Genomic DNA, 18,923 nt, shown 5'->3' on the forward strand with positions numbered 1-18,923 from the left:
CCCATCCTCCACCCCCGCTTCCCCCTTCCCCCCAGTCCCGCCTGCCCCCCATCCTCCACCCCCGCTTCCCCCTTCCCCCCAGTCCCGCCTGCCCCCCATCCTCCACCCCCGCTCCCCCGAGTCCTGCCCCGCTTCCGCCCCCCGCACCTGCGGTACCCCACTAATCCCATACGCAGACGTCCCTGGTCTGCGCATGCGCATTCCTCGCCTCAGGCCGGCGAGTGCCCCACCCCCGCTACCACCCGAAGGCGGGGCCGCGCCCGCTCCCCAGCCCCAAGCCGGGCGCCCCGGGCCCGCCTCGGAGCGGAGCAGCGGGAGCGGCAGGAAGGTGGGTCTGTCGGCCTCGCCGCCCCCTCCCGCCGGCCGCCATCGCCCCAGCTCCCCCCCTGCACCAGCCCCTCCCCTCTCTAAACCCGCCCCCCGCGGCTCCCCTCATCCCAGCCCCTCCCCCAGCCGAGCCTCCTGGCCCCGCCCGCGCCCGGCCTGTGGGTCCAGCTCCCCTGGTCCCGGGGCAGCATCTTGCGGCGGCTCCCCGCCCCCGCGGGCAGCGCTCAGCCGGCAGAGCCACCCACCCTCTGCCCCAGGCTGCGCAGGGGCAGGGGGCCCTTATGCCCAGGGAAGCCCCAGCCCGTGTGGGCCGGGAGGCGTGAACACAGGGGTGCCGTGGGTGGGCACGGGCATCCAAAGGGTTTGGTGATAACAAGCCAGGGCCAAGCCATCTCCCTTCCCCTGGCGCTAGGAGCCCAGCCTGGCAGGCGGGTCCTTACCCCAACCCGACCTGTCACTTGTCAGATCATTCCCTGGACGTCCCCCTCCTCCTGGGGGGGGGGGGGGTTGTCGCTCTTCAGACAGGCCGTGGGAAGGATTCACCCGGCCCCCCACCCAGCCTGCCGTGACGGAGTGTGCGGGGGCCGGCATCGAACGAGCGCCCAGGTGCAGGCACAGACATGCTTGCCTGCTTAGGCACCGTGTGTGAGCACATGGACTTGTGTGCACACTCATGCAGAGACACACTCACGCAGATTGAGTCTGATCAATTAGCCAGTCATGGGCCAGTTGCTTTATTGAGCGGAGCTGGGGAAAGTCTGGCATTAGAAGGCAATATAATAGATATTTTTTCTAGTTCTAGATTTAGGGATTCACAGAAGTGACAGGCCCTAACAGATTGTTTTCATCTATCTAATTAAACTCTGACTGCTTTGAACAGTCTAGTTTTAAACATCCTAAATGTGTGCCTGTGTGTGTTCAGTGTGTGTATAAGTGTAATTAGACATTTTGTTATTGTTTTGTGCCCAGGAAGGCAGAGATCAGCAAGAAGAATGTGCTTGATATTCCACTTCCTAGGGAAGCTGCTGGGCTTTGCTCTTCATAGTTGAGGTAAGGAGATGGGTTCAAGAGCATTTTGGTTGGTGAAAGGTATTCAGCACCAACAAAAAGCATTACAGAGCAGTTACCAATGTTCCTGCTAATTTTTGACAGGCCATGTGTGCAAAAAATGTCTTCTGTGCAAATTGTACTTCTGTGCAAATTTTTGTGCGTGCGGTGTTTCGCTGTGTGTGCAGGGTTTAGGATCTGTGTGCATGTGCACAGCTTAGAGGGAACAGTGGCAGTTACGCCCAGGAAAGTGACATTAGATGTGGCGTTGTGCAGCTCCACGCTTATCTCAGTGACATCAAGAGCAAACATACTCAATTTCTATTCTTGTCTTTTGGCACTGTTAATTCCACCTGGGTGTCTAAAAACAAACAGTACTTTGTGGCTGGCAACTCATTACCAGGAATAACCATTTTTCAGGTGAACTTTCTGAAGGTGGCTGACAACTTTGTTGATGAAGGAAGAATCGTAGTAGGATCTAGCTTATTCTCCCAAGTCCCATAGGGTACTGGCTGCCTCTGTGGGGTTTAACAGGAACACAAACGTTTGTTTGTCATTGAAGTTAGCACACACAATGCTGTAGTGAATTAGACACACACTGAGCAGATCCCTTGGATAAGAAGGCACCTCTTTTATATGATTACTTTTCAATCTATATCTGTACTTTAAATTGAAACAGGCTATCCTCTTCATACTCTAACATTTTCATTCCTTCTCTTGGCAGTTAGTTCCTAGAGTTAACCAATAATTATTTTACCCAGCTCTTTTAGAGAAACAACCTTTAGTCCCTTCCTCAGTTGAATTTGAGGTGAAGAATATGCCAACACGTTTTTCTTTTCATTTTACCTCAGTCCTGATAGTAATTTTTTATACCTTGTTGTTAGACTCTGTTTCTGTTTTTGCCAATAGGCTGATCTTAACGCTTTGTTTATTGGATGAACAAATAAATAACAGAGTGATTAGCTTGCATGTTTATGATGTAGAGTTAATTGTTTTTCTTTTGAACAGCTCCCTTGAGTCTTATTTCTTAGAAGGAACCATCTGTTTTCAGGAGGCCTGCACCTCAGTCAGTGAAATTGGGCACCAAGTCTGTGGAGTAATTAATCCCAAAGTAATACGTGTGAAGTAAGCCAAATGTCTGCAGTTGCTCTTTATTTTGAAGCAATTTTCTCCATCTAGTTCTTGCATCAAGAGTTTCTGTAAAACATATATGGAGGCTCCATGAGTTAGACAGCATAGGAAAAGTAAACGAGAGAGATAGTACTTGAGATTTCAGGGTCAGGCATTGTCAATTTAAGATATACAGTAATTAACTAGTTGATCCTTTCCTATAATTGGATTTCTTGGTTGGCAGCATAACACCACTTGGATAATATTTCTTCCATCTGTTTTAGTGCAATGTCTAACAATTGTGAAACTCGTTTATTATACTGTATTGGTGACTTTATACATTCGCAAAATATGGTGAAGGCTACAAATAATGAAGGATTGATCATGACGGGAAGCTGTAAAGTTTGACAGTAGAATACATTCTTTGGATGTTGGGAAGGTGGAGTTTAGTGGGATGTTATGTAGAAATTAAAGACTTTTGCATGTTGTGAATAGTGTGCAGGATCATTTTTCAGATGGGAATATATTCTGGGGTTTTACAGATGGGGAACATTGCTGAAGATTAGTGTAATTCCATGAACAGTGGAAAAAGCAAAATGATTTTCTTTTAAAAAGACGCTTTCAATTCAAATGTCACTCCTGTCTGAAAATGTTTTACCAACAATTGTTGCAAGTAACACCTCATGCTATTGCAACTAAAAGATAAGAGATTTTTTTCAAGTGTGTTCATTCAACTGCACAATTATGCTTCTGGTCAATTTTCTGCATTTTTTCCTACAGAAAAAGAAGTGAGAAATACCGTAAAGATTGGAAACTGTAATTGTAAAACCACAAAAATTGGCAAAGGAATTTAGGGCATGTGTAATTCCATGAAACTATTTAACTTTTTTGATAGTGACTAAATTTTCAAGTTTTGAATATTCGCACAAAATTCTAAAATCAGCAGTTTGATTCTTTACAGATCTAAAAATATTTCTGTATAAAACATTTTAAGCTATAGTAATACCATGAGGCAAGAAAATGTAGTTGAACTTGTTTACTTTGATATCCAGCTAAAAACTGGATGTTAATCCATCAAGTTTATTGGTTCACAAGCTTGTTTGTCTTCTAAGCTATATATAGTAAGCTGAACTGCTAACTAAGAGAGTGATGACTCAGTTGGTGATAGACATCAGTAAGTAGGTCCAGAAAGTGGGATGAGAAGTGCGGAGTGCTCAGTTGATTTAACTGCCTAGGACTGTAATCATACTTCTTTAAGCCATCCACATAACATTGGAAAAAATCGTGACGTTTATGGCAGTTTGTAAATCAGAATATTAAAATTCATGCAATTGCAGAATAGATTTGCTAATAAAATTGAGATTTGTAAACTCATGAGAGTTTAAACTCGTAAAATAAATTGTATTCCCAGGATGTCACTTCTCAAGCTGGATTGAGACCAAGTATACGTGGGAGGCAACATATGATACACATTTATATATTTTTTTAAAAATGGAAGGAAGGGAATTCTACTAGACAATTAACATATAAAATCAACAGAAAGTTAATTGGGCAACTAAACCCTGTGCAAATTAACTTTGGTGGACAGGACTCCAGAGATATTCCTTAAAACATCTCATGCCATAACCAGGTCATAAAAGTGAAGTATTATTGCAAACTGAATGAGAATGTGACCCGAAACATACACTTTGGAGCTTTCTTGATTTATAGCATAATATATGGGTTCTCCATTCAGTAAAAGTAATGATGTTTCTTTGTTTAGAGTGGCCACAGAATTACAAAGATACCAAGCTGTTTATCTCTTACTTTACCAAAAATTTAGTGATTTCTAGTCCCTCGCTTCTAGAAGTATGGCCAACCACCACTCTGTGTTTGAGATCAATTACTTTGTCATCGACAAAAATCCTGATTGTGGAGCCAAATTGTAGATCTCTATTGTATATTCTGCCCTCATTCCATATAGGAGATCTGAAGAAGAACAGATGGAAGTATGCAATGTGTACCACAGAAAAGGTTTGTCCCCTATTGTATAAATTTATATAAGTCTGTGAGTCCATGCACCCACCATGTACTAGTCACTTTCCAAACAGAGGAAGACAGTCCTTGCACTTATACAATGTAAAGTGTGTGTATATTTATTTATGTATTATGTTTAGGTTTGCTTTCATGGTAGGTGAAACTGCAGACGATAGGAACTCCTATACAAGGAATTGTGACTCACTAAGAAAAAACAAATTAGATAATGCATGATCTAAGGAAGAAGCACATCAATTAAAAGTTGAAGATAAGCTGCACTGCATTTGTATCTTTTTAATTGTTTAATATCTCTAAGTATACTAATGAACGTTTGGAGGATTTTCTTTCCTGGTTTTTATATCTCTTCCAGTACTTTGTCTTAAGGAAGAAAAACCCACCACCCTCTTCAAGGACAGAAATTCCTCTAATATTTCTCCTGTGCTTCATTAGTGAAGTATGTGTTGAAGAGAGATCAAATCACAGTGTGTCCTCTTAATACCTTGCAAGTATCATTCTTATACATTCAAACAAAGGATCAGATCATTAAACTCTTTCTGGCCAGGTACAAAAGGCCAGAGTGGCAAAACGGGGCCCTAAAAGCCTTGTATGTGGGTGGAGGACGGGGGGAGGATTCCCTTGGTGCAGGCATTGTGGAAGACAGCTGTAAGGCTGTCTTCTGAGGCTTCTCTTGCAAGTCATGGCATGAGGGTGAGATGGGGTCAAGAGCAGTGTGTCAGAGCCCACAGCGCAAAGTGCTTTGGCTAATAGGGCAGCTCAATAAGACAGCTTTAATTTAGGTCTGTAGGGATATATCCAAAATGGTTTAGCAGATACAATCTTAAAACTAAAATTCTAGATCCAGAAAAAAGAAACCCTTTCAGTTCTCCATTACTTACAGATGTTTGAGTCTCACCCCCTTCCAGACCTCACTCATCAGCAAATCTCCAACCCATGTTTTTGTGATGGTACTTTCAGTCCAGTTGAGGTTCTGTAGTGTAGGGTTTCCTAATCTTTTGCCTATCATGAATCCTTTTTTGGCTATCCATAAACTTGAGAATTCTTCATTTCGTAATAATTTGTTATTAACTTGAGTCCCTAGTCACAGTCCTCATCCACCACTATGCTGTTGAGATACCTCAGGCTGAAAGTACATTCGAGGGATTAGCCTCACATAAATCAGATACAAAGATACTGAGAGGCAGCACACACAACTCAGGCTTATTATTGGAAAAATAAAAATAAAAGGCTTTTGCAGGCTGACCAGCTTTTCTGCCTAATAAGTTAACTTGCTATGAGTCTGAGAACTTTGACATTCAGGACAAGATTATGGATTGTTTTAGAAGATTAGAGCCCATTTATTACAGTGTTGAAATAAGTATAATTGAAAATAGAATAAAAGCGATGCATTTTTCACAGTTGAGACATTTTCATTGAATTTGATTTCTTCCATTTTTTCATATTGTATCTTGAACCACATATAAAACATATCTCTTCTAAACAACATCAAATGAAAATTTTGGAACTTTTTATTGGAAAAATCTCTGAATTTTATTTCAAGAATACTTGAACGATTATATTTGTACTATTGCAATGAATGTCTGTTGTCGCTGCTGCTAAGACAGTAGCTATTGTACTCAAATTTCTACTTGCTCTCTGAGTTGATTACGTAAGTGTCAGATGGCAGAATTGTGATCTAAGTGAGGGACAGTTAAATGCTAAATGTTTTAGAAATTTCAAGTTGCCAAACAGACCTAGGAAGTCAGTGCTGCAATTAATCTTAAAGTATTCTTAAATGGTATTACCCCCTTTTATGGATGGGAGAAATTGAGGCAGAGAGGTCAACTGATTTGCCCAGGTCCATGGCGTCAGTTAATGTCAGTGCAAGGATTAGAACGTGGAAGTTCCTGGCTTTCAAAGGCTATGTCTACACTACACATCATTAGCAACAGTGTGTAGTGTACTTGTAGCTACATGCTGCAGTGAAAAGGAAGCTGCATCCACACTGCATTGTGTAGCTACATGTATGTGAAAGACTCTGGCAGGGGGATGCAGAGGGGAAAGGCTGAGCCTTTCAGAGCCTGCTTCCCAACTGCCACACCCTTTCCCTGCTGCTGGAGTCTTTCAGTCCAGTGGGGAAAGGCTCCAGCAGTCGGACACTTCAGTGATAAAATAGCAGTGTAGACAGGGAGGCGCAGCTTGGGAGAGTAAAGAGCTGTGTAAGGCATATGCTTGTGTATATACCCATACCCTTTAAGAGTGTCTTTACTCACCTAAGCTGTGCTTCAAGTTCAACACAGCTGTTTATACCTGTGCTAGAGGGGCTACTCAGATATGTATACTATACTCTGCTGAAAAAAGCATAGTGTAGTCATGCAAAATGGGGCTCATCTTGCACTGTACTCAGTTCTAGGGCAAGATGACTGTGATGCAGGGTTGAGGGAAGAGTGTTGAACTGCAGTGGGAGCAGCTGGAGGAGGGAGGTATCTCTTCCTCTCGTCCCCCACCCAAGGACCTAGTACCTAGCTGTTATTCCATAGACTGAATTTTTGATTAAATGGTGAGGTTTTAGTTGCGACTTTCCTTGTGTTCAGTCCTCATAGCTAAGAACAGATTTCCTAGAATGTTTTCCTCTTACAAGAGTAATTTAGGTTTCAGAGTAGCAGCCGTGTTAGTCTGTATCTGCAAAAAGAACAGGAGTACTTGTGGCACCTTAGAGACTAACAAATTTATTAGAGCCTAGTTTAGTCACCCTTACCAATCACAAGTTTAACATCATTGTATACTCATTATGTAGTCACTCAGTACAACTCTCCATCTTTAGAAATATCCTTCGAATTTAAATCCTCTCGCTATTGTGCTACACCATCCCATTATATTTACAACTTCCCCTTTGGTGACCACTTTAATTAATAGTGAAGGAAAGGAGAAACCCAGAGGAGGGAATATGGGAAGATAGGACTGTCTGTAGAGGGACAGGGAGAATCTTTAAAAAAAGATTGCACTTGATAGAAAACTTGAAACTGTATTTGTACTGTTTCAGATTATACATTTATCCTTTACCACTAAGAATACGTGCAATTTCTGAGTGGAATAATACATTTCAGATGGTGTGGTTGGCATGGCCTTTGGTCTTGGGCCACACTAGGCACCTAAAGCATGTTTTTAGCTCACAACTGCATTTTATTGTGGTGGGGGGGAGGGTGTGTTTGTTAGAGTACAGGACTGAGAGTCCAAGCTGGGTTCTCTTTCCTAAATCCTGACTCTGCCCCGACTTGCTGTGCCAACATAAACTGGATCCACAATTAAAAGTTGTAAACAAGCTTTTATAAATCCTAAAACAAATAAAAATGTTTCCGCAATGTTTGAAGTTATAATAAAACCACTTGTTTATAAACAAACACCACCCTGTAGTACTTGAGTCTAAACATCTCAACAATAGGAACCTGAAAGCAAAGCGGGCTTCATTGCTTTTCATTGTCCAAACAGAGAGAAGCAAAACATAAATGAAAAGCATGGATTAAATTTCGAAAGCTGACTCGGAGATTTAGACACACAAGTCCCATTAAAATTAATAGCAGCTTTGAAAATCTCAAATCTAAAGTGATAAGTAGATTGGATCTTTAATGTTGATAGTAATAGATAACGTTTGTGTTTATAATGCATGATTTTTAAGTTCCCAGTGTCCCTTTATCCTCTCTGTTTGACTTTCCCCCTTTTATAAAGCATTTTGACATTCTTAAATAAAGGTACAATGTGAGAACATAATATTAAATGCAGTGTAGTTCCAGTGTGGTGTGTCATGTTTTATGCTTTAACGCAAGATAACTTGGAAGATCCTGTAAGTACCACAGTATGGCACTAAAAATAGATTTATTTTCAATTAGTTATATTATTAGATCAGAGTGACACCTAAAAACTGTGGGGATACATATCTTATACATGCTGAAGATATAATGGAGACAACAGGACATTTAAAAAATACATCAGACATTCACATTTGTTCAGTTCTCCTTGCCTTAGTATATATTGTCATTTTCAGGGCAGTTTGAAGCTTTGATTCTGCCTGTTTAACTGCATTATGGAAGATCGTTAACTGTGGTGTTAACTGTAGTCAGAATTTTTAAACTTGCAGTTTTCCATTGGTCTAAGCAGATAAATTAGTTGTCTGGGGTCATGGACAGGTGAATATTAAGCCTTCTGTAATGCAGCCCTAAGACAGCGTAGACAGTTCTAGTCACACTAGTTGCCAAACATCGAGTGACCAGGTCCTGTTCTACTTACCTAAAAAGCCTGTTCATGTGGCTGCGGGGTTGAGATAGTTTGGTAGAATTTTCCAAAGTGCTTAGGATTCTATTTTGTTTGTTTGTTTGTTTTTTGTTTAAATAGTAACTGCTGAGTTCTAAAGGCTTCAAGAGTATGAATTCATTTGCCTTATGTCCCACCTGTTGCTATGCCTTAATTCTTTGAAAACAGCAAACAATATGATTAAACCAAAAAATAACTCCTCAGCTGGCTCAAAACCTCCTAGCCCTAATGAAAATAGAAATGAAGTAATAATTGTTTTGAACAAACAGGCCTGCCATTGAACCAGGGAGCTAGCTAAACTCTGGCAGGTTACTAGGGCACTCAGTTCTTCAACTGAGAATGAGCTACCTTTAGTACTGAAGAATACAAATCTAGGAAGTGCTAGAGCAATCAGCAATTCATAACTTCTGCAAGTAGATAGAGCAAAAAGGCAAGCTCTCAACTGGGCTCCAGACCACCAAGTCTTGAACTGTACCTGGAAATGAACAGGTAGCCAGTACTAAGTTATATTATCATGAGGAAAAGTAATTATTGAAATGCTCACTAGCTGTCATTCAAATATTAAAATTTCAAAGTTTCCAAAATGCATCAGTTCTCACTAAGAAGCTCATCTACATATTTAGAAATTACCTTTCTTTGCCTTAAATTCAATTAAAAAAAAATCTGACTACTTAGTCTGTTTCATCCGTATTCAACTAAAAAAAACAGCTTAACTTCCATCGTTCTTCCCCCCCGCTTCCCCCCCCAAAAAACCAAAAACAAAAAAACCCACCATTCCATAAAAATACATCATTTATTTACCAAGTTTCTGGATGCTGAGATTTGAAGTATGTGACATACACACTATACTAGCAGTTCTCAAATGGTGATGTGTGGAACCACTTCTATAACAATGGTGAACCATATATAATTAAAATAAGAAGTGGTAGGTAGTGTTACTCTGGAAAATTTTACTTGTGAATGGGTCTTCAGTTTTTAGTGTTTTCAAGCCTGATCCTGCCGAGCACCTTCAATTCCCAGTGAAGTCAAAGGGGTGACTGAGGGTGCTCAGCACCTGGCAAATTCGGATCCATAAAGTAGTGACAGTCTTGTTAGTTACAGTTAGGGGCCCTGTCTTGTAAACACTTAAGTACATGAATAATTTTACTGACCTAAATAGCTTCACTGACTTCAAAGGGACCGCTCAAGTAAATGAAGTTTCTTACATGGTTAAGTGTTTGCAGGATAGGACCTATAGAGACTGATTTTTCAGATGTGCTGAGCTCCCACAGTTCCACCTGAAGTCAATGGAAACTGAAGGTGCTCAGTATTTCTAGAAAATGAATCCTAAAGTGACATGCTAAAAAAGCAAGGGGACATGTTATTAATACTTTCTTAAGCGATTATTTTTGAAGTGTGAATATCTGATCTGGTCAGGTTTCTAAACAACAAAAGAATTTGGTTCTTATATATTAACTATCTACAACTTTTAATTTTTAGAAATTAAACTGTTTTGTAGCTAGAATTTTGCAACTCAAATTTTGCAACTTAAATACTTAATACTATTTTTGTTATTGATATATATGGCATCTCAGTTAACTTACCAAGTTTCTGACCTTAAAGTTCGAAATAATTTGCCTCTTCAAATAGTTTTTTAATGGAATTAGGGTTTACTCTTTAACTGTATTATAGAATGTAGAAAATATGAAAATGAGCACCAGTAACTTCCTTAGTTAAAGGCCTTATGATTTTGCCTCTCAGCAATTTATTCTGCTATCCGATTTGTCACTACTGTATACAGCACCTTCAGTCCTAAAATGTATTTTAATATGCATATTAATTACATGGAACAGAATGAAATTATATGTCCTCCAGAATCTGTTATAAATAAATTACAAGTATGACTAGGGCAATTATTAGGGCATCCCTCACAGTCTATTAATATACTTCAGTCTTCTTTTGTCTGCAGAAATTTTAGGTATAATATCCAAAGTGATAGCAACAATTTGCCATACAGTTAAAAACATTTACATTTATTTTTAGGTTTCAGAGTAGCAGCCGTATTAGTCTGTATCCGCAAAAAGAAAAGGAGTACTTGTGGCACCTTAGAGACTAACACATTTATTTGAGCATAAACTTTTGTGAGCTACAGCTCACTTAATCGGATGCATGCCTATTTATTTTTGAGTTATGGATCATTTCATTTAATATTTTTTAGCTACAAAAGGGAAAGGAATTGCAATGACATAGCAAAGAGGTTTAAAAAATACAATTAAAATAACTTTTTCCCTGGTAAATATCTGTTGCTTACTTGGACAGTGAATATTTGCCACTGATATTTCTAAAATAAAAAAATTGACTGGACACACAAGCTTATACTGTAGTTTCTTCATGAGACACAAAATGCCTGAGGGGCGGAAACAGTGGATTTAATTGATTTCTTTTCTCCCTCTGTAATTAACAAATGAAACATTTGTGAGTCAAAGTTGTTTGGTCTAATAATATAATGGAGTGCACCAAACTTATTTTTCACAGAGGGTGGTTTTAATGGTCATGTAACGTTTCCCTTACTTCACTTTCTCCAAGGACTATACTATCAAACCAATCATCATTTTTGTAAACAATAATATTTTTACCATGCCATTTTCTAAGAAAATAATATTTAACTGGAAAATCTAAAGAAGAAAAAGCAAACTTGAGAATAACAATGGGCCATATTTTTTAAGGGACCTCAATAGGGCCTCTAAATTGTGGATGCAACTTTCCATGACCAAATTTTTATTTCCATGGCTGGGCTTTTTGCACAATTGTGCTTGGATTTGTACAAACTGGATATTGTAATTAGCCATGAAAAAACACAACTTGATTGCAAATTCAGTTTGTGTATAATCAGTTTTTGTGTTTGCAGATGCTATGGACAATATTTTTGCAATTTTAAATGGCAGTTTTTAAAGTTTGGCCCTATCGCTCTCCTTTGCCTATTGGAGCAGCTGAATTTTTTCATCTCTGAATTTTACTAATTCCACGGATATTAGCCATCATAAACAGTTAAATCTCATCAGAAGAATGTTTCTAAAAACAGACCTAACAATTTAGCTCAGTTACCAACTCAGTGTCTTCCGTGGCCAAATTAAGACAGGTCCTTAGCTGACACAATATTTTCCAAGCTTAATTGGGCTTAACCCTTAGAACAGTTGTATCCAGGTCAATTTGCTTGCGTAAATAAAGCAGATCTCCCTATCTCCAAGAAGCTTGTGTGAATATAGGCTACTGTGTTTTTAAGTAAAGGGAAGGGGGGTAGAAAGGGGTGTCATGTTATGGTGAACTTTCAATAACTGTTACTAACATTGCCAGCTTTTTAATAAGTGCTGCAAGAATCAGTGGAAACCTTTTGTATTGTCAACTAATGTTCAGTGGTTGAAATGAACTTTGTAAAATAGAGCAAAATATTTCCCATACTGTATATTCGCTAGTTGTTTGCTGATTCACTCACCCAAAGAAATCCATATAGTTAGGCTCTTCCTTCTTTGATTAAGTATGCTGTCTTCAGAAGCACTTGTTTTTTCATGTTGTTGTAGACATATAATATTTGATCCTGTTAACTTACACTAGCTATAACTACATTAGTTATATGCCAGGCTTCTATGTGAAAATAAGAAAGAAAATATTAAAAGAACAGATGAGATACCAGAGATTTGAGTATGACATTATTCATTGTGATTCATTTTTCAAAATTGATTTATTAGTGAGTCCTTGTTTAATGTAACTTCATCCGAAATTATCTCTACATTGCCATTGCTTCAGTGGTTAAGAAGCACATCTTATAAATACCTACCAGAAATGACAAACAGGTTTTGTTGGACCGTAATGGGAGTGAAGGAAGAGGGAAAGGATTCTGTTGTTAAAATATCACGTTTAATGTAGCCTGTTTGCCTCAATCCCTTTAAAATCTAAACCAGACACAGAAAGCAGTTTATGGGGTGATTATCTGCATAGTCCCTTAGGTATTGCACATGTAGTCTTAGGGGAAAAAAATCGATTGTTATTGGCTCCTCCCAGATTACCCTTACAAATCCAATTAACCATAGTAAAAACTGCAACAACATTTAGGATTCATTTCTATAAACTGGTATTTTCATACAACACGCTACTTGTGCTTGGTCAAATCTGCAGCAATGAAGGGATCAGCAGTCACCCAATCTTTTTTCTGGGTAACAGGTAAGGCATTAAACTGAAACTATTGAAATTGCCTGTTAAAACTAATTTAAAATGAGAAGCTAACTCTCTCCAGTTCTGAGGTTGAAATTTACAAAGGACAGATATTTGTATTAATTTGACATTGCTAAAGTCCCATTTTAAAGCATGTGCACTTGTGAGCATAGTTATATTAAAATTCAGTTGTGTATAGCATTCCAAACTATAATGACAATCCAATTCACTCTTCTGTATGTAGTTCACAATGCAAATCAGAAAAAGAGAGTCTTACTAAACATGTGGTGCAAGATTAATAATATCTGAGTCACCAGTTTTGTTTGTAGAACAGTTAATGTATTCACTTTTACCCTGTTCCTTTATAATTCCCAATAGTAATTATTGGCTGCCAGCCTGTTCAAGATAGTTTAAAATAAGGTCTGTAAACTATCGTGCTAGCATTTACTGAATAACTCTGATAGTGAATTAAAGAATACTAATTAAATCAATTGTTAGACCTGTCCATCAGTTTAGCACGAAATTTCTTGCTATTTAATTTATGCCCACCTTCAATTAATACCCAGGGCTGCGACACCTACACAGTGTTCTGCTGAATTGTATGTAGGCTTGGCAGAATTTGATTTTTATTTTATATAATTTTGTTGGATATTATTGATTTTTAAGCATTATATATATATATATATATATAATTTAATGACAGACCCTGAGATTCAAAAAGTTAATGAAGACACATGGTCAATATCACATGTCAAAATATATGAAGTAAATATCCTGTAATTAAATTAACAAATCATACGTGTTTTTACTATTCATTTACTTGTCTATTTGTAATAATCCTAATTCAAAAGACTAAATCACTGGATTTTAACTCTAAGTTCTCAAACAGTATTGGTTTTTACTTTGCTTATTCGGAAATTTCAGTTGTCATCAATGGAAATATTATTTGTCCATGTTTGTGCAGTGAAATTAGTGTTTACCAACATTTACCTATAGAAATCTAAACCTTCCAAGCCTAATTGTATGCTTTTGTTCCTTTTGTATGTCTATGATATACCATAAACAACCACAGTCCTGTGTAAACACTCTGCTTAATGATTAAGTCACATTCAGTTCTTACTGGAACAGATGGTGAATATTGTTTTTCCTTAAAAAAAAAAAAAAGTGCACGGAGGCAGGTACAGACATAACATACTGATCCTAATCCTGTTCCCACGTAAATCACTGGATGTTTTGCCACGGGTGTAGGATCACCCCACTGTGTAAATGTCATATGGCTAGTCTATATGAAAACATATGTGTTTTATTGTTACCTTGACCTCCATTTCTCTCCCCGTCTCCCCATCTGTTTTTCATCCACCTCTTGTGTCTTGTTGCTAACCTAGATTGAAAACTCCTTAGGGAATAATATTTTTCCCTTTTTAAATTGTCATCACTAGTAATAATGCAACGTGGAAATAAAAACATTACTTCTCTGAGCATCTTTACAAATTTGTATTATTTCTGACAATGATGTTACAGTTGAGTTAGCAATTCTATTATAAAATTTGCTTTTTTTTTAGTGACCTGTACTTCTAGCTGAAAGTCTTCTAACTGGCTACTTGTTAGCATATTTTAAAATGTTTTAATGTCAAAAACTCTTGATTGCATATCTTAAAGTACCTGATTTAAAAAACTGAATTTTGACAAGTTTAATTGTTTCTCATATGTTGGAGAAATAGGCTAAAGGGATTTTTTTTTTTTATGATCACGTTACTCTGACTTTCTTTAACCTACACTGGTAAAAAGTATCATCTAAGGTTACTATAACTCAGGCTTTCTCAACCTTTTTCTTTCTGAGGCCCCCTCAACATGCTTTAAAAACTCCATGGCCCACCTGTGCCGCAACAGCTGTTTTTCTGCATATAAAAGGCAGGACCAGCATTAGGAATAGCAAGCAGAGCAATTGCCCGGAGACCTATGCCACAGTGGGCCCTGCGAAGCTATGCTGCTCAGGCTTCTGTTTCAGCCCCGGGTGGCAGGGGCTTCGGCTTTCTGCCTTGGGCCCCAGTGAGTCTAATGTTGGCCCTTCTTGGCGGACCCCCTGAAACCTGCTTGGGCCTCAGACCCCTGGTTGGGAACCGCTGCTATAACTTTTTTCATGCTTTGTGTGTATATAAAAAGATCTTCTACACGTTCCACAGTATGCATCCAATGAAGTGAGCTGTAGCTCACGAAAGCTTATGCTCAAATAAATTGGTTAGTCTCTAAGGTGCCACAAGTACTCCTTTTCTTTTTGCGAATACAGACTAACACGGCTGTTACTCTGAAAGCTGCTATAACTGAAAGAGATTAGAGAAAACGACATTTAGAGATTTGAGAAGAAAACTTTGTGCAGTTTACAGAACATTGTGGTGTTACTTTCATTCCTTCCTGTGTTTTGGCAGGTAAGGACCTGATCCTGAAAAGACTTATCCACATGACTAACTATTCAGGGGAGTAGTCCCATTGACTTCAGTAGGACCAGAGCAATTACTCATCTAAGATATGTGTTGGCAGGAACGGGCCAGATTTTTGAAAGTATTTAGTGCCTAAAGACTTAGAAAGATGCCTAATGGTATTTTCAAAAGGGACTAGGCACTTATCTACATCTTTAGGCACCTAAGTACTTTTTAAATCTGGCCCTTAGATTGTTTTTGCCTATTGTTTATGTGTGAAAGACAACAGGGGAGAAAACAACTACCTTAAAAAAACAAAAGCAGGGAGATATGAACATATCCACAAAAAACAGCAAAGGGACTGTGGGAGATGTGTAGTGTCTGATGCTACTGTTTACTCATTAAGTTGATTAGACTTCAAGTTTATGATGTCCTTTTTATATTAAGGTTGAAAATACTGAGTTTCTGAAACAGAGATTTTAAAATTGGCTACTAACTCTGGCCCTGATATTGTAAGTATGTGAGTAGTCTCATTGAACTCCATGGATTTACTCACATGTACAAAGTTACTCACAGGCATAAGAGTTTGCAGGGCAGAGGCCTTTATGTATTAATTTAGTTCAACAAAAATATGCTAATGAACCTTACCATTGGGTTACTATTCATGGCGGTAGCTGAGTTGGCAGAACTGGAACGCTTCTATTCTAGAAAACAAAAACTTGTCTGCAAGTTTTGGAAATAGGTTCTGTAAGAAAAGGCAATAATTACTTGTATTTTTATGTTAAATAGCCATATTACTGGTAATTACTTGGGGGATACTCTTTAGACATCTTATTCTCTCATTTCCTTTACTCAGTGCAATTCTTTTCTGGCAGTCAGAATGTTAAACTTTATCCGTTTTTCTCTCCCTCATTCTCAGGCAAATACTCTGCACAACACCCAGTTTGAACAACATCCGGGTGCCAGGGAGACTTCCCAGGTAGCAGAGATGAGAGGGGAAGGAATCTTCTTCCACTGAAGGCAGAGTGACAGCAAAGCCAGTCATGGGACTTAGAGGAGTAGCTTCCATTGCCTGTATGGTCCTTCTTTCCCCACAACAGACATAGAGGTGGAATCACCAACCTCTTTCCTTAGTCACATGCACTGTTCCTGCTGCAGACTGATAGTTGTAAGTAGGGAGTCCTCTTGCCCCCCTGTGCATAGGTGACAACTCCGTGGGGAAAATTAGCGGGTGTTCTGCACCCACGGGCAGCCAAGCTCCCCCCTCCTTGCTGCCTTCTCCCCCCCTTCCCGAGCATACCACATCCCTGCTCCTTCCCCTCCCAGTGCTTCCCCTGCCCAACAGCTGTTTAGTGGCGCTTAGGACTTTCTGGGAGGGAGAGGGAGGAGGAGGAGCAGGGACACGGTGTGCTCAGGGGAGGAGGTGGAGAAGAGGCAGGGCAGGGGCGGGGACCTGGGGGAAGGGGGTGCAATGGGGGGGCTAGGGTGGGAAAAGGTCAGGCGGGGCAGGGTGGGTGTCGAGCACCCACTGGGCAGAGGGGAAGTCGGCCCCTATGCCCCTGTACCGTCTCTCTCAATCTTGGTTCCCCCTACTCTTCCCCCATTTCCCCCCCTCCCCCCGGTGGCACAAAGTAATCACACCACTTCCTCTGCAAGAGAATGGTCTCTCTGCACTAGTGGAGTACTAGACAGGATTTGTCCTATGACGTGTAAGACGGACTTTTCGTGCTACATGGTTTTGCTGTTGCTAACTTCAGTAACTTGGATGTACTGAAGAGTATGGAGTGGGAGAGTGACAGGCAGCGTCTCATTGGATCATTATCCTAAATGGATCCATGCATTAGAGTATTTAGATTCATATATTTGGAACATGCAACATTTTGTGGCTGTTACTGAGAAATAGCATTGAGAAGCTTCAAGAGATGCTTTCTCAACACCTACTGAAAGCTGTGGTGCTATAAAATGAAAAAAAAATGCTGCTTACAAAAAATAGTGTCTAAAAGAATACCTGAAGTTCTACTCAAGTTTTTAGTTTCTTCAACAATTAATTTGTTAATAATCCAATTCTATAACAAAAATAACTGGAGAATAAAGAGCTATATTTTGTAGTTTTTAAAAAAGACTCTGTAGGCATAAACACATTGAATAAATAATTTCAGAGTAACGGTATAAATGAAAAGAGGGAGTTATTCATAGTCTCACAAGATAGTCTCTGCAGTGACATGAAGCTAAAAAATTATTCATTTTGGCAAAGTAGTAAGAAAAGTCTTATCAGCAAGAGAAACTGGGCAGTGAAACAGACTTGCCAAGAAGGTGGCTGAACGTCATCAGGGCAGATATTTGATAACTGGTTCAATAAGACATTAGTAAGTGGTGGAATTAGCCCTGCAAAATGCTCAATGTAAATTTAAATGAACTTGATGGTTATTTCACTCTTGACCATTCTAGTTCAATTCCAGATGACTGCTACTCATCTGTTATCAAATACATATTGCCAAAAATCATATAACCCATGCTCTGTAAGTTTATTAATCAAAGATAAATCAGCACAATACAGAAAGGAATATACATTACCCAGTCTGGGGAACAGCTTTGTACAATCACAGCTTTCATCTCCAGTCTGTGTCTGTTCCAAAGTCTGAACGCAATTCTACTTTATACATATAAACACACACCCTTGTTTATAAAAAATAAAAGATTCCACAAATTTCACTCTATTACCAGACCTTACACATCTTCTTTTATTTAGCCCCATCCATGTTTTGCAAGACATAGAGACATCTATACCAACCAAACCATGTACAGATAATCATCCATACCTGGCAGATGGTGTATATTTTGCGAGCCGTATATTTTCTTTTCTGACAGATTCTACATGTACAAAGAACAGAGATTTTAACAGTTTAACTACTAGTAGTTTTCCACAGGAAGCTTAATGAGTAGGGTTCATAGTTCTACAACTTTGTATAAACACAAAGCATTCCAATAATGATACATTTTACTTGTTTAGTATTAGCTACTTAGTTTAGTTGCATTGCACACCTTATCCAGTTACCCTTGCAGTTGCTGAAATAAAGCAGTTTACATATTTTAATTAATACATTTGTTTGTGAGAGTTGATTTCACAGTCTAAAGTAAAATTCTATTCCTTATGTAGTGAAAGTACCACCTGCAGTCTCAGCTCTATAGGATACGTCTACACTGCATATAGGAGCAAGCCTCCCAATCTGGATCCACAGACTTGTGTTTGTGGGAGCTCATGCTAGTGCACTAAAAATAGCTGGGTAGATGATACAGCTTGGGCGCCCAAGCTTGTGTGGGTGAGCGGGCGGGCATGAGAGCCCAGGCTCCAGCTTGAGTTGCAATGTCTACGCAGCTATTTTTAGTATGCTAGTGTGAGCCCTGCAAATACAAGTCTGGTCTGGACCTGGGCTGGGAAGTTCATTCCTTGATGCAGTGCAGACATACCGCCAATTTCTCAAGGAGTACTTTTCCACTTCACCTTTGGTCTAG

The 18,923-nt window shown here is 39.3% G+C and overlaps 1 protein-coding gene across 1 annotated transcript in view; it reads left to right on the forward strand.

Moving 5' to 3' along the window:
• Positions 1–225: 225 nt before the first annotated feature.
• The window catches only part of PTPDC1 (protein tyrosine phosphatase domain containing 1), a 50,734-nt gene continuing 32,036 nt past the window's right edge, over positions 226–18,923 (forward strand). Inside the window, exons 1-2 of the mRNA XM_073352173.1 lie at positions 226–328; positions 1,297–1,377. The gene's annotated coding sequence lies outside the window, so the exon portion shown is untranslated. The remainder of the gene's footprint in view (positions 329–1,296; positions 1,378–18,923) is intronic.

The sequence above is a fragment of the Lepidochelys kempii genome, chromosome 7 (assembly GCF_965140265.1).
Source record: "Lepidochelys kempii isolate rLepKem1 chromosome 7, rLepKem1.hap2, whole genome shotgun sequence".
Lineage (NCBI taxonomy): Eukaryota > Metazoa > Chordata > Testudines > Cheloniidae > Lepidochelys > Lepidochelys kempii.